The 15,207-nt window shown below is 42.6% G+C and overlaps 1 protein-coding gene across 6 annotated transcripts in view; it reads right to left on the bottom strand.

The window, feature by feature from the left end:
* Orco (odorant receptor co-receptor) overlaps positions 1-12,970 on the bottom strand; it is a 1,419,553-nt gene extending 1,406,583 nt beyond the window's left edge. For 4 of the 6 annotated variants that reach the window (XM_067759838.1, XM_067759842.1, XM_067759843.1 and 1 more), the window contains exon 1: positions 12,583-12,970. The gene's annotated coding sequence lies outside the window, so the exon portion shown is untranslated. Of the gene's footprint in view, positions 1-787; positions 1,039-12,582 lie in introns of all 6 variants that reach the window. The other 2 variants (XM_067759839.1, XM_067759840.1) reach the window with 2 other exon arrangements.
* Positions 12,971-15,207: the final 2,237 nt, after the last annotated feature.

Here is a 15,207-nt window from a genome sequence, read left to right as displayed (position 1 = left end):
TATCGCGATCCTTGCGCCACCTAGCGGCGGTTCGTTTTCATACGTCGCTTTCTATTCTTGTATGTATTATGTGTTTCAAATATGAGCCAAATCGGACCACAAATAAGATTTTTGTCAATATCTCTATCCTTGCGCCACCTAGCGGCGATTTTTTTCATAGGTCGCTTTCCATTCTTGTATGCATTATGTCTTCCAAATATGATCCAAATCAGACCATAAATACGATTTTTGTGAATATCTCGACCCTTGCGCCACCTAGCGGCGATTTTTTTCATAGGTCGCTTTCTATTCTTGTATGTACCTATTATGTGTTCCAAATATGAGCCAGAAATACGATTTTTGTGGATATCTCGAGCCTTGCGCCACCTAGCGGCGATTTTTTTCTTATTATTGCATTGTTATCGGGGTCTGAACTATATTCCAAGTTTCAAGCTTGTAGCTTATCGGGAAATTACATAAATTTCAATTACAAAATTCGTTCACAACGGCCGGCCGTGCAGCCTGTCAAGTCAACCTAAATAAAATGGTTTAAAAAGAGGTAACTTCAAACCTGAAGAGTTAATATTTTGCATTAGAGGAGGGGATCACAACTTTTAATTTTGTTCCAGTGGTGCAGGCATTACTGGTTGTTCGAAATTTAATAAACTCCTATACCTAGTAACGATCGGACTTCGCGATATTGACATAAAAAGAGAACAATCACAAAATTACTTAATACAACTTAATATTTCCGGTTTAAGTTCGATGTCTTTCACTTTTGAAGGAAAAATTTCTGCAAAGCACTTACAATTTTCGAATGTCCATCAATCTCTGGACGTCACCTGCGAAATTAGATACCGTTTTGTAGCATGGAAAAGAACAGCTGAATATATTGATGCTTCAGGATACTGGAATTCCTTGTTGAATTGGTTTAGTTGTGCTGTTTGAATTTTTAAAGAATTTGATGGGCTTGTTGTGATTGCTGTTGCTGCCGTGAATACTTCCTCTTCGACCGGAAATGATGTTAATGTAATAGGATTGGAACTGTAATATACGCCTCTATAATATGTTGATTGGAGGAAAATTAGCCTTTATCGGGGTCACCAATTATTATTTAATTCTTTTTAAATATTTGATTTTTATTTAAAAGCAAAGATATCTTTACAATTTGAATATACTTTTATATCTCTATACAAATTTAAGAAAATTTTAGAAAGTATTTTATTTGCCTACTTGTCCTCTTTTTATTATTTTAAAATTAATAAGTAAGGAAGGTTAAGTTCGGGTGTAACCGAACATTACATACTCAGTTGAGAGCTATGGTGGCAACACAAGGGAAAATAACCATATAGGAAAATGAACCGAGGGCAACCAAGGAATGTGTTTGTATGACATGTGTATCAAATGAAAGGTATTAAAGAGTATTTTAAGAGGGAGTGGGCCATAGTTCTATAGGTGGACGCCATTTAGGGCCTTTTCGAGATATCGCCATAAAGGTAGACCAGGGGTGACTCTAGAATGTGTTTGTACAATATGGGTATCAAACGAAAGGTGTTAATGAGTATTTTAAAAGGGCGTGGGGCTTAGTCCCATAGATGGACGCCTTTTCGAGATATCGCCATAAAGGTGGACCAGGGGTGACTCTAGAATGTGTTTGTAAAATATGGCTATCAAACGAAAGGTGTTAATGAGTATTTTAAAAGGGCGTGGGGCTTAGTTCTATAGGTGGACGCCTTTTCGAGCTATCGCCATAAAGGTGGACCAGGGGTGCCTCTCGAATGTGTTTGTACGATATGGATATCAAATTAAAGGTATTAATGAGGGTTTTAAAAGGGTGTGGTGGTAGTTGTATAGGTAGTCGCCTTTTCGAGATATTGGCATAAAGGTGGACCAGGGGTGACTCTAGAATGCGTTTGTACAATATGGGTATCAAACGAAAGGTGTTAATGAGTATTTTAAAAGGGAGTGGGTCTTAGTTCTATAGGTGGACGCCTTTTCGAGATGTCGCCATAAAGGTGGACCAGGGGTGACTCTAGAATGTGTTTGTACGATATGGGTATCAAATTAAAGGTATTAATGAGGGTTTTAAAAGGGAGTGGTGGTAGTTGTATAGGTGGTCCCTTTTCGAGATATCGGCATAAAGGTGAACCAGGGGTGACTCTAGAATTTGTTTGTACAATATGGGTATCAAATGAAAGGTATTAATGACTATTTTAAAAGGGAGTAATCCCTAGTTCCATAGGTGGACGCAGTTTCGAGACGCCGCCATAAAGGTGTACCAGGGGTGACCCTAGAATTTGTTTGTACGATATGGGTATCAAATAAAAGGGGTTAATGAGCATTTTAAAGGGGAGTGGGCCTTAGTTCTATAGGTGAACGCCTTTTCGATATATCGCCATAAAGGTGGACCAGGGGTGACTCTAGAATGCGTTTGTACAATATGGGTATCAAATGAAAGGTGTTAGTGAGTATTTTAAAAGGGCGTGGGGCTTAGTTCTATAGGTGGACGCATTTTCGAGATATCGCCATAAAGGTGGACCAGGGGTGAATATAGAATGTGTTTGTATGATATGGGTATCAAATTAAAGGTATTAATGAGGCTTTCAAAGGGAGTGGTGGCAGTTGTATATGTGAAGGTGTTTTCCAGATATCGACCAAAATGTGGACCAGGGTGACCCAGAACATCATCTGTTGGATACCGCTATTTAATTTATATATATAATACCACGAACAGTATTCCTGCCAAAATTTCAGGGTTTTTTATTTCGCCCTGCAGAACTCTTTCATTTCATTCTACTTAATATGGTAGGTGTCACACCCATTTTACAATTTTTTTTTCTAAAGTTATATTTTGCGTCAATAAACTAATCCAAATACCATATTTCATCCCTTTTTTCGTATTTGGTATAGACTTATGGCATTTTTCGATATCGAAAAACTGGGCGTGGTCATAGTCCGATTTCGGCCAGTTCTTATACCAATACAAAGTGAGTTCAGATAAGTACGTGAACTGAGTTTAGTAAAGATATATCGATTTTTGCTCAAGTTATCGTGTTAACGGCCGAGCGGAAGGACGGACGGTCGACTGTGTATAAAAACTGGGCGTGGCTTCAACCGATTTCGCCCTTTTTCTCAGAAATAAGTTACCGTCCCAGAATCTAAGCCACTCCTGCGAAGACAGTCACCTTGTAGCGGTGCAGGGGCTTATGCCGATCGCATATGATACTAAAATGTCATATGGGAGCGGGTTAACCGCGCTCACCTGACAGATGTGGTCGAATGCGATCGGTAACCAGGAACTGTAACCTCCTAATCCAGGGTGTCACGCGTCACCGTGCCCATTGGACTGGTTTGCAGCCAGGAGGTCCACAACACCGGCTGTATTATAACGGCGCCTCCCCAACACCGGGCCACCTTGGGGAGTAACCATGGCCTTACCGCGTCAAGGGGCTCTGCCGCGGCGGACCAACCCAGTTCCCCAAATTAAAGCAGAGTTGTCGTAAGATAAAAATGATGAACAACAACAACAAAAAAACCAACAACAACAATAACAATAAAAGCACAACAAAAAAAAAACGGGCTCCAAGAAGAGCAGCGGGCAGAGAAGCAGCAGGCACGCACGTACTCCAGGCAATTCCTGGAAAGCCTCACGAGAGAGGAGGCAATGCTCTTCTTAGAGCATCAGAGGGATGAATCTCCCTCCACTAGCACTGGAGTATACAGAGAACCGGCTCTTAAAACCGCGAACCCCAAGGGCAACACCAAAATCCAAGGAGAGCAGCGCGGGTCCGAAGAGCACTCCAACCAGGAAGCAGAGAAACCCGCGAACCCCAGTGGACCCCTATCCACTGCTGAGCAGCGCGGGCAAGTCAAACAAGGCGAGCAGAAGGCGGCGGCAGGAAACAAACCCGCGATCCATGGAGGGCCCAGCACCTCCATTGCGCAGCGCGGGCCGAAAGAGAAAACAAAAGATGTAACTGCCGGAGAGCGAGAAAAGCTGACAAAGACAGGCTACGACGGTGCATCCAAGCACGAAAACCACCACCCTAGCAGTCCCTCTAGAGGGACGAGTAACTCTAGGCGCTCACCGTCGGAGCATGACTCAAGTAGCAGCTCACAGAGCACCTACGGAAGGTCCCAGGAAGGGAAAAATAAATAGCGGAACCCGGAGGAGTGGAAGCGGCCTAACAGAAGGCACAACAGAGGCAGGAAACCTGCACTTGCACCACGGGGCAGTCCAGGAGCGCTGGATGGTAAGAGACGCTTTGGACTAAGTGGGGCTGGGGTAAAAAGATATCTCCGATATCTAGAGGAAGGCCTGTCGCCCAGGGAGGCAAGAGCCAGGGCAGATGAGCGCAGGCATGAACCAGACCACGGGCAGAGAAAATCCAATGCTCAAAGGGGAAGCAGAGAAGGAAGAAGAGCACAGCCAGCGGCAGCTGACCAGCATGCGCCCGCTCCTGCTGAAAAGCGCAGGATCGGGCAAATTACGCCGGAGGAAACTCCAAGCTCAAAAAGGCAACGGGCCCACGCTCCCAGGAACACTGCACCCACGGGCAGGGAGATTCAAGCCAGGGCGACTGGGGTACCCGCTGGGATGGCACCAAGGCAGCAGAGCTATTCGGAAGCCCTTAGGGGTATCCGAATAGCTGTTCTGCCCAGTAACTACCCGGCGGAGGCCCTAAGTCAAGAGGACCTGACGAATCTCCAAGAGCTCATAATGGACGGAGTGTTCAGGGGATGTGGGCATGCCCTAGTTTTTTGCGGGGTATACTTCCGAGCAGGGCTCCTCCTCGTAGACTGCGAGGACGAAGAAACGGTTAAGTGGCGCGTTGAAGTAATACCGACGCTTGAGGGGTGGACAGGGCCACAATTATGCACGAGACGCGGGGATGAAATACCGCCAACGCATAATGTGACTATGTTCCTCCCCAGAAGTGCTGAACGCCCCAAAGAGTTTACGTTACGGCTCCTCGCCAACCAAAATGAGGGCCTCAGGACGCAGAGATGGCGCGTCATTAATTGTAGCGCAGAGGAAACAGGCCTACGTCTCGACGTAGGCATAGACGAGGAATCGTATCAAATCATACGCAGGAACTTAAGCTGCACTATAGGTACGGCCTGGTCCTAGTGAGACCCTGGAGGCAGAGGCAACCAGGGAATAGTGAGCAGCCGGAAGACAAGGCGGAGGCAGAGGGCACCGACAGAGGCGAGCTGTCGGACGAGAACATGACGAACGCGAGCACCGATACCATCAGCACCGATGCATTACAGAATTCTTAAGCCGGGATCTGGTGGCGATGCAGATCGAGGCAAAGGTGAATGGAGACAACACCAGCCTTGTGCTGGCCGCAGCCTACTTCCCGGGGGACGACAGCACAGTCCCTCCAGTTAACGTGCAGAAGCTAGTGGAGCACTGCAGAAGAGCGAAACTTCCGTTGATCATAGGAAGCGATGCTAACTCCCACAACACGGAGTGGGGCAGCAATGATACCAACCAACTCACCCCGAGTGTTTACTAGAATATATAGTCAGCAACGATTTGAATATATATAACGTCGGGAGCAAACCGACGTTTGTCACGAGAGTCGGGGCAGAGGTCCTAGATATAACACTTGGCAACAACCTAACTGAGAATATGATCTCGAAATGGAGAGTCTCAGAAGAACCCTCCCTATCGGATCATAGGATCATAAGGTTTGAGCGGGGTCCTGTATCGGGGCAATCCAGCCCTAAAAGAAATCCCAGGAAAACAGACTGGGGCAGCTACAAAAGTGTCATAGAGGCTAACGCGGATAGTCTCAGAAATAAGAGCAGAAGCACTAACTGTACTGAGTTAGAGGGCAGAGTGGATAGGGCAAATCAGATAATGATAGATGCCTACAACTCCAGTTGCCGAGTCTCCTTAGTTAAGGGTAAGAAGGCAACCCCCTGGTGGTCGCATGACCTGACACTACTAAGGAAGAAAGTCAGGAAACTCTTTAACGGGGCAAGAAGAACCGGCAACTGGGAGGAATACTCTCAAAATCTAACAAAGTACAATAAAGAGATAAGGAAAGCTAAGAGGGAAAGTTTCAGAAATTTCTGTGAGGGAATTTCTAGCACACCTGCAGCGGCAAGGCTCCACAAGGCCCTAGCCAAAGAGCAGAGGGAGATTAACTTAGCGATTAGGCTTCCAGACGGTACCTATACCGGAACGGTGGAGGAGCGAGCGAGGGCCCTGCTACACACGCATTTTCCAGGTGCTTCTCCGCAAGTACCGGAACCTGTGTTCCCCAGAGTGAAACCAACCCCATCAGACTGGCAACTGGCCAACTCCCTCTTCAGTGAGGCCAGAGTCAGATGGGCAGTGGAATCCTTTAAGAAATACAAATCTCCGGGGGTGGATGGCATCTACCCGGTGCTAATGCAGCAAGGCAAACCATTTTATCCCACATCTGGCCAGGATCATGAGAGATAGCCTGGCACTGGGATACATACCCATGATGTGGAGAAGAGCAAAGGTGGTTTTCATACCAAAAGTAGGAAAAAAGGACTATTCGCGGGCAAAGTCCTTCAGACCAATAAGTCTAACTTCCTTTGTCTTGAAGGCAATGGAAAAGATATTGGACCAAGAAATCAGGTCGAACGCCCTCAAGAGCTTGCCCTTACATCATAGCCAGCATGCGTACAGAGCGGGTAGGTCCACGGACACAGCTCTGTACCAATTAACATCTGAAATACAGAGGGCGTTCGAAACAGAGGAAACAGTGATTTGCGCTTTCCTTGACATTGAGGGTGCCTTTGACAACACATCTCACGAAAGCGTAAACATAGCACTGCAGAGAAGAGGAATTCATATGACAATCCAGAGATGGATTGACAATCTACTCCGCACAAGAATCGCTGAAGTCCATGTAGGCAACAGCGCAGTTAAGGTTAATACCACGAGGGGGTGTCCTCAAGGAGGTGTTCTATCACCCCTTCTGTGGAGCCTAGTAGTGGACGAACTCCTGCAAAAGCTATCTGACAGTGGCATAAGATGCCAGGGATATGCTGACGACATCGTCATAATTGCAAGGGCTAAGTTCGAGAGTACGCTCTGTGACATAATACAGAGAGCATTGAATATTACGAAGGGATGGTGTGCCAGTGTGGGGCTTAACATCAACCCATCTAAAACGACCATCATCCCTTTCACCAGAAGAAGGGCTCTACCAGCCCTGAGATCAATTACAATAGATGGCGTGGCACTAGAACATGGAACCGCGGTGAAATACTTGGGGGTTACTTTTGACACCAAGCTCCTATGGAAACAGCACTTCGACTCCATGAGAGCTAAGGCCACGAGGTCCATCATGATATGCAAACGTCTAGCAGGCAAATCATGGGGCTGTAGCCCGCATGTGCTAAGATGGATGTATACCATGATAGTAAAACCTATGATAACATACGGTTCGATAGCCTGGGCATCGAAAACAACTCGGGCGACGACGAGGCAAGCGCTGTCAAAACTTCAGCGACTGGCATGTGTATGCATCACGGAAGCTATGCGCACATGCCCTACAGCAGCGCTGGAGGCTATCCTCGATCTGACCCCGCTGCACATATCAATAGAGCAGTCAGCCAAGCGAACCCTCCTGAATATTGCTAAGGAGGGCTCGGGCATAGGTAAAGTTATATCGTCCCGAAACATGGAGGAATTGAGAGAGAAGATCCCAATCTCTCAACTCCCGAGGGATGATATCCTCAGGCAGATAGTCTATGAGAGAAGGTACAAAGTAGAATTGGGAGACAAGGGTACGTGGGAGGAAAGCCGAATTGTGTACATTCATCAGCTAAATAGAATAGTATGGTACACAGATGGCTCGAAGACGCCAGAGGGGATTGAATCTGGAGTCATTGGACCCAGAGCCAAGATATCAACGCCTCTGGGAGCACACCCGAGCATTTTTTAAGCGGAGGTATTCGCTATAAGCCAGTGTGCTGACCTGAACCTTCAGCGCGAATACTCCAACGAGACAATTGCCATACTCAGTGACAGTCAGGCCGCTCTCAAGGCGATCTCGGCGTCTGAAATAAAATCAGCACTAGTACTTGAGTGCGTTGAAAAGCTAATCAACTAGGAGCACACAACAAACTGTTGTTGGCCTGGGTTCCTGGCCACAGGGGAGTGGAGGGCAATGAGCAAGCAGACAGCCTGGCAAGGGAGGAAGCAACGACACGACCTATAGGTCCTGAGCCGTTCCTGCCAGTAGGCCCGCAGGAAATCAGAGGGCATCTACTATTAGAAGAAAGGGAAAAGAGGGAAGAACACTGGCGCAATATGCCAGGCTTGAGGCAATCTAAGTTACTGCTGGGGGGCTACAACACAACTCGATATAGGGCATTAATGGGCCTGTCGAAAGATAACCTGAGGATCCTAACAGCTATTCTTACAGGACACTGCAGACTGAACAGCCACATGCAGAAGCTGGGCATACTATCGAACAACACATGCCGATTTTGTGATCGATCAGCGGAGACGGCGGAACATATACTCCTAGAATGTGACGCAATCTCAAGACGTAGGGCTAAGTTTTTGGGCTCACCATGGCCAGAGCACTCTCACATCAAATCCCTCAAGCCAGGTAAACGGCTAGGGTTCATCAGAGAAGTCGGCTTGAATGAGGTACTGTGAAGCAGTTGAGGGCCCAATAGACCAATGGTCGCAGTGCGATCCTCAATTAATTATCTATCTATCTATCTATCTAAGCCACTACCAAATTTCACAAGGATTGGTAAATTTTTGTTCGACTTATGGCATTAAAAGTATCCTAGACAAATCAAATGAGAAAGGGCGGAGCCACGCCCATTTTGAAATTTTCTTTTATTTTTGCATTTTGTTGCACCATATAATTACTGGAGTTGAATGTTGACATAATTCACTTATATACTGTAAAGATATTAAATTTTTGGTTAAAATTTTACGTTAAAACAATTTTTTTTTAAAGTGGGCGTGGTCGTTCTCCGATTTTGCTAATTTTTATTAAGCATACATATAGTAATAGTAGTAACGTTCCTTCCAAATTTCATCATGATATCTTCAACGATTGCCAAATTACAGCTTGCAAAATTTTAAATTACCTTCTTTTAAAAATGGGCGGTGCCACCCATTGTCCAAAATTTTACTAATTTTCTATTCTGCGTCATACGGTCAACGCACCTACCAAGTTTCATCGCTTTATCCGTCTTTGGTAATGAATTATCGCACTTTTTCGGTTTTTCGAAATTTTCGATATCGAAAAAGTGGGCGTGGTTGTTGTCCGATATTGTTCATTTTATATAGCGATCTGAGATGAGTGCTCAGGAACCTACATACCAAATTTCATCAAGATATCTCAAAATTTACTCAAGTTATCGTGTTAACGGGCGGACGGACGGACGGACGGACATGGCTCAATCAAATTTTTTTTCGATCCTGATGATTTTGATATATGGAAGTCTATATCTATCTCGATTCCTTTATACCTTTACAACCAACCGTTATCCAATCAAAGTTAATATACTCTGTGAGCTTAGCTCAACTGAGTATAAAAATGGTTTTTGTTTTATAAAGTAGACAATTTCCGTTACAGCAAGCACCATTTAGGTACTAGCCCGAGCATCTCGGGAACGATTTGGTATGACCACATGAAACCTTCTAGGCCATAACGCCATCCCACCCCCTAGATCTATGCGCCACGAGTAGGTGAGGTTGACAATTGGGTTGCAGAAGTTATATATTTCGCTTGTAACCTCTTGAAAGAGCTGCCCTACACAACCCCATTGAATAAATTTGGTATTTTAGTCGCCTCTTACGACAGGCATACCTGCTGCGGGAATATTCTAAGCCCCCGTGTCCGCTGAGGGCATCACTCCCAGTGTATTTCAGCTACAAAAATCTTCTCGGAAAAAGTGCATCTAGGTCCTTATCTTGTATATTATCATATATCGAAAGTCAATTTTACCGAACGGTAAATATAAATCTGCTAAACTATTTATGAAAACGATAATACTATCTGGATCGTATGAGTACAAATGGTCACTAGTTCAAGTATATATGTTATTAATCCGATTCACGCTTTGTGAAAAGGGATAGAAAAAGCGAAGTCTTAGCGAAAAAAGGGAAACGCCGCAAAATGACCATACAATCCGCAGGCGATGTAGGTGTTTCCGCATGAAGTAAAGTTTTTCACATTATGCGTTCGCTATATCTATTAATATGAACTAGATATATATATTAATATGAACTAGATTTATATGACTAAACGACCTTCATTATACTCAGTTGAGCAGAGCTCACAGAGTATATTAACTTTGATTGCATAACGGTTGGTTGTACAGGTATAAAGGAATCGAGATAGATATAGACTTCCATATATCAAAATCATCAGTATCGAAAAAAAATTCGATTGAGCCATGTCCGTCCGTCCGTCCGTCTGTCCGTTAACAAGATAACTTGAGTAAATTTTTAGGTATCTTGATGAAATTTGGTATGTAGGTTCCTGGGCACTCATCTCAGATCGCTATTTAAAATGAACGATATCGGACAATAACCACGCCCACTTTTTCGGTATCGAAAATTTCGAAAAATCGAAAAAGTGCGACAATTCATTACCAAATAGGCATTAAGCGATGCAACTTGGTAGGTGAGTTGAGCTTATGACGCAGAATAGAAAACTAGTAAAATTTTGGACAATGGGCGTGGCATCGCCCACTTTTAAATGAAGGTAATTTAGAAATTTTGCAAGCTGTAATTTGGCAGTCGTTGAAGATATCATGATGAAATTGGCAGGAACGTTACTCTTATTACTTTATGTCTACTTACTAAAAATTAGCAAAATCGGAGAACGACCACGCCCACTTTTAAAAAATTTTTTTTTTTTAATTCAAATTTTAAAAGAAAAGTTAATATCTTTACAGCATATAAGTAAATTATGCCAACATTCAACCCAGTAAGGATATGGTGCAACAAAATACAAAAATAAAAGAAAATTTCAAAATGGGCGTGGCTCCGCCCTTTTTCATTTAATTTGTCTAGGATGCTTTTAATGCCATAAGTCGAACAAAAATTAACCAATCCTTGTGAAATTTGGTAGAGGCTTAGCTCCTAGGACGATAACTGTTTTCTGTGAAAAAGGGCGAAATCGGTTGAAGCCACGCCCAGTTTTTATACATAGTCGACCGTCTGTCCTTCCGCTCGGCCGTTAACACGATAACTTGAGCAAAAATCGATATATCTTTACTAAACTCAGTTCACGTACTTATCTGAACTCACTTTGTATTGGTGTAAAAAATGGCCGAAATCCGACTATGACCACGCCCACTTTTTCGATATCGAAAATTACGAAAAATGAAAAAAATGCCATAATTATATACCAAATACGAAAAAAGGAATGAAACATGGTAATTGTATTGGTCTATTGACGCAAAATATAACTTTAGGAAAAAACTTGGTAAAATGGGTGTGATACCTACCATATTAAGTAGAAGAAAATGAAAAAGTTTTGCAGGGCGAAATCAAAAGCCCTTGGAATCTTGGAATGAATACTGTACGTGATATTACACATATAAATGAATTAGCGGTACCCGACAGATGATGTTCTGGATCACCCTGGTCCACATTTTGGTAGATATCTCGAAAACGCCTTCACATATACAACTAAGGGCCACTCCCTTTTAAAACCCTCATTAATACCTTTAATTTGATACCCATATCGTACAAACACATTCTAGAGTCACCCCTGGTCCACGTTTATGGCGATATCTCGAAAAGGCGTCCACATACAGAACTAAGGCCCACTCCTTTTTAAAATACTCATTAACACCTTTCATTTAATACCCATATCGTACAAACAAATTCTAGAGTCACCCCTGGTCCACCTTCATGACGATATCTCGAAAAGGCGTCCATCTATAGAACTAAGGCCCACGCCTTTTTAAAATACTCATTAACACCTTTCATTTAATACCCATATCGTACAAAAAAATTCTAGAGTCACCCCTGGCCCACCTTTATGGCGATATCTCGAAAAGGCATCCACCTATAGAACTAAGGCCCACTCCCTTTTAACATACTCATTAACACCTTTCATTTGATACCCACATCGTATAAACAAATTCTAGAGTCACCCCTGGTCCACCTTTATGTCGATATCTCGAAAAGGCGTCCACCTATAGAACTAAGGCCCACGCCCTTTTAAAATACTCATTAACACCTTTCATTTGATACCCATATCGCCTGGTCCACCTTTATGGCGATATCCCTAAATGGCGTCCATCTATAGATCTATGGCCCACTTCCTCTTAAAATACTCTTTAATACCTTCCATTTGATACACATGTCATACAAACACATTCCAGGGTTACCCTAGGTTCCTTTTACAACATGGTAATTTCCCTTACTTTGTCTCCACAGCTCTCAATTGAGTATGCAATGTTCGGTTACACCCGAACTTAGCCTTCTTACTTGTTTTAAATTTGGAATTCTACAACAAGTTATGTTGGACAAGATTATTGAACCTAAAAAGGTATAGTGCCCCGGCAAGATAAGCTCACTACGCCATTGAAACCCCCATATATGTATGTATATTATAATCTTACCACAAAATACAATTATTTGTATTAAATTATCCCAAAAATAGTTTTCAAATGCCTCGCAGGATATGTTTTAGTTCTTTTTTTTTGCAACTTCTTTCAAAGCAGTTAAAATTTAACATATGAACGATGGCAGTTAAACTGAGAATTATTTAAGGAGTGAATAAAAGTGAAAGTAAAATATGGTTTCAATGATCCGTATCCTTTATATTCATTTAATTCTTTTTCATTTTGAGCACACATATTATTACATTTCCACAAAAAGGGTTTAAAAATTCAATTTACAATATTTTTCTGACACAATATTAGCGTATCTTCTCTTGGTACTAACTGCTAACGCGACCGTCAGTGCAATAACATTCGATTTAACAATAACTTTCTACAAAAGCTTAAGTTTTCTAAGTGCTCTAATGAACAACACAAGTAGACTTTCTCACCGATCATTTATAATTTCAAATACGTGTCCTTAACATTTTAAATAAACAAAAAAAACTGTTCCCACGCTTACAATATGTAGGTAAATATGTATGTATATTAGGGTGGGTCGATTTGTATCGATTTTTCGATAGGATTTGGGCTCAGGAAAAAAAGTTCCACTACGCATACCCAAAAAAATAATTTTCGAACCTGCAAAATTTCATTTTTTTGACGTTTTTTCGACTTCTATTTTTAAGGTTTTTTTCGGTAATTGTTTACTTTAGCTCACAACTGCTAAAACCCGACCAAAAATATCGGGAGAGGTGTCAAAAGACGCGTCTTGATCCCAGGACCACGAATCCGAGAGCGGAAATTCAAAATTCGTTTCGGAGATATTTGCAAACAAAATTGAAAATTTTCATTTTGTAGTACCCACAAGAAAAACTGTGGGTAAAAGTGTTTTGCGCGGATATAGTTTTGGTCACCAAACCGGTGTTGGACCCACCTAGGGTAATTTTTTATAAGCGCGACCGAAGGCCGCCAATGCAGAAAGGTGTTCTGCGCAAAAATACTATGGATCCCACCCCCGGTTTCGGAGCGCTCCAGGGCCATTTTTTGGTTTTTGGGAAATAACTTTTGACAGAAATAAAATTTTGAATTTCCGCTCTCGGATTCGTGCTCCTGGGATCAAAACGCGTCTTTTGACACCTCTCTCGATATTTTTGGTCGGGTTTTAGCAGTTGTGAGATAAAGTAAACAATTACCTTTTTTTCATATGTATAAAATATATATATATATATATTTTTTTTTTCAAAAATTGTTATCGCCAACGTTTTTAGCGGACATTTTTGGGTCGGACAGGGTATACATGAAAATTGTACAATGAAATGAAAATTTTTTTGTAGGTCATGAAAAAAACCCTTAAAAATCAAAGTTGAAAAAAACTCAAAAAAAATTAAATTTCGCGAGCTCGAGAATTAATTTTTTGGGTATGCGTAGTGCAACTTTTTTCCTGAGCCTAAACCCTATCGAAAAACCGATGGCTCGATATCAGTTAATAAATCGACCCAGTCTAATGTATATGCCTTAGCATATAGGCGTTTTCTAGTGATATGTATAACGTGTGTCCGTGACCGTGCATTGTTCTCAAAGCATACAGCACGCATTAACTGTAAATCCATAGGATTCGCTTGCTTGGTGTGCTCAGTGGGGGATCTGAAGGGAGATAGAAGGGCATGTTTTAAACAAAAGTTATAAACAAATAACAGTTTTCAAATAAAACTATTAGGCCTTTTGAAAAAATAGTTTCGTTTTACCTCGCAGCTATGTTCAAAAGATTTCGGGTCATTCCGCCAGAAAAGACACCATGAATAACAAGTAAGGAAGGCTAAGTTCGGGTGTAACCGAACATAACATACTCAGTTGAGAGCTATGGAGACAAAATAAGGAAAATCAATCTGGGGTAACCCTGGAATGTGGTTGTATAACATGTGTATCAAATGAAAGGTATTAAAGAGTATTTTAAGAGAGAGTAGGCCATAGTTCTATGGATGAACGCCATTTAGGGATATCGCCATAAAGGTAGACCAGGGCTGACTCTAGAATTTGTTTGTACGATATGGGTATCAAATGAAAGGTGTTACTGAGCATTTTAAGAGGGAGTGGGCCTTAGGTCTATCGGTGGACGCCTTTTCGAGATGTCCCCATTAAGGTGGACCAGGGGTGATTCTATAATGTGTTTGTACGATATGGGTATCAAATGAAAGCTGTTAATGAGTATTTTGAAAAGGAGTGATCCTTAGTTCCATAGGTGGACGCCGTTTCGAGATATCGCCATAAAGGTGGACCAGGGGTGTCTGTACGATATGTGCATCAAACGAAAGGTGTTACTGAGCATTTTAAGAGGGAGTGGGCATTAGGTCTATAGGTGGACGCCCTTTCGAGATATCGCCATTAGGGTGGGCCAGGGGTGACTCTAGAATGTTTGTACGATATGGGTATCAAACGAAAGGTGTTACTGAGCATTTTAAGAGGGAGTGGGCATTAGGTCTATAGGTGGACGCCTTTTCGAGATATCGCCATTAGGGTGGGCCAGGGGTGACTCTAGAATGTGTTTGTACGATATGGGTATCAAATGAAAGGTGGTAATGAGTATTTTAAAAGGGAGTAATCCTTAGTTCTATAGGTGGACGCCTTTTCGAGATATCGCCATAA

The sequence above is a fragment of the Eurosta solidaginis genome, chromosome 1 (assembly GCF_040869045.1).
Source record: "Eurosta solidaginis isolate ZX-2024a chromosome 1, ASM4086904v1, whole genome shotgun sequence".
NCBI classification, from domain to species: Eukaryota; Metazoa; Arthropoda; class Insecta; order Diptera; family Tephritidae; genus Eurosta; species Eurosta solidaginis.
This window is presented reverse-complemented; position numbering and strand designations above follow the sequence as displayed.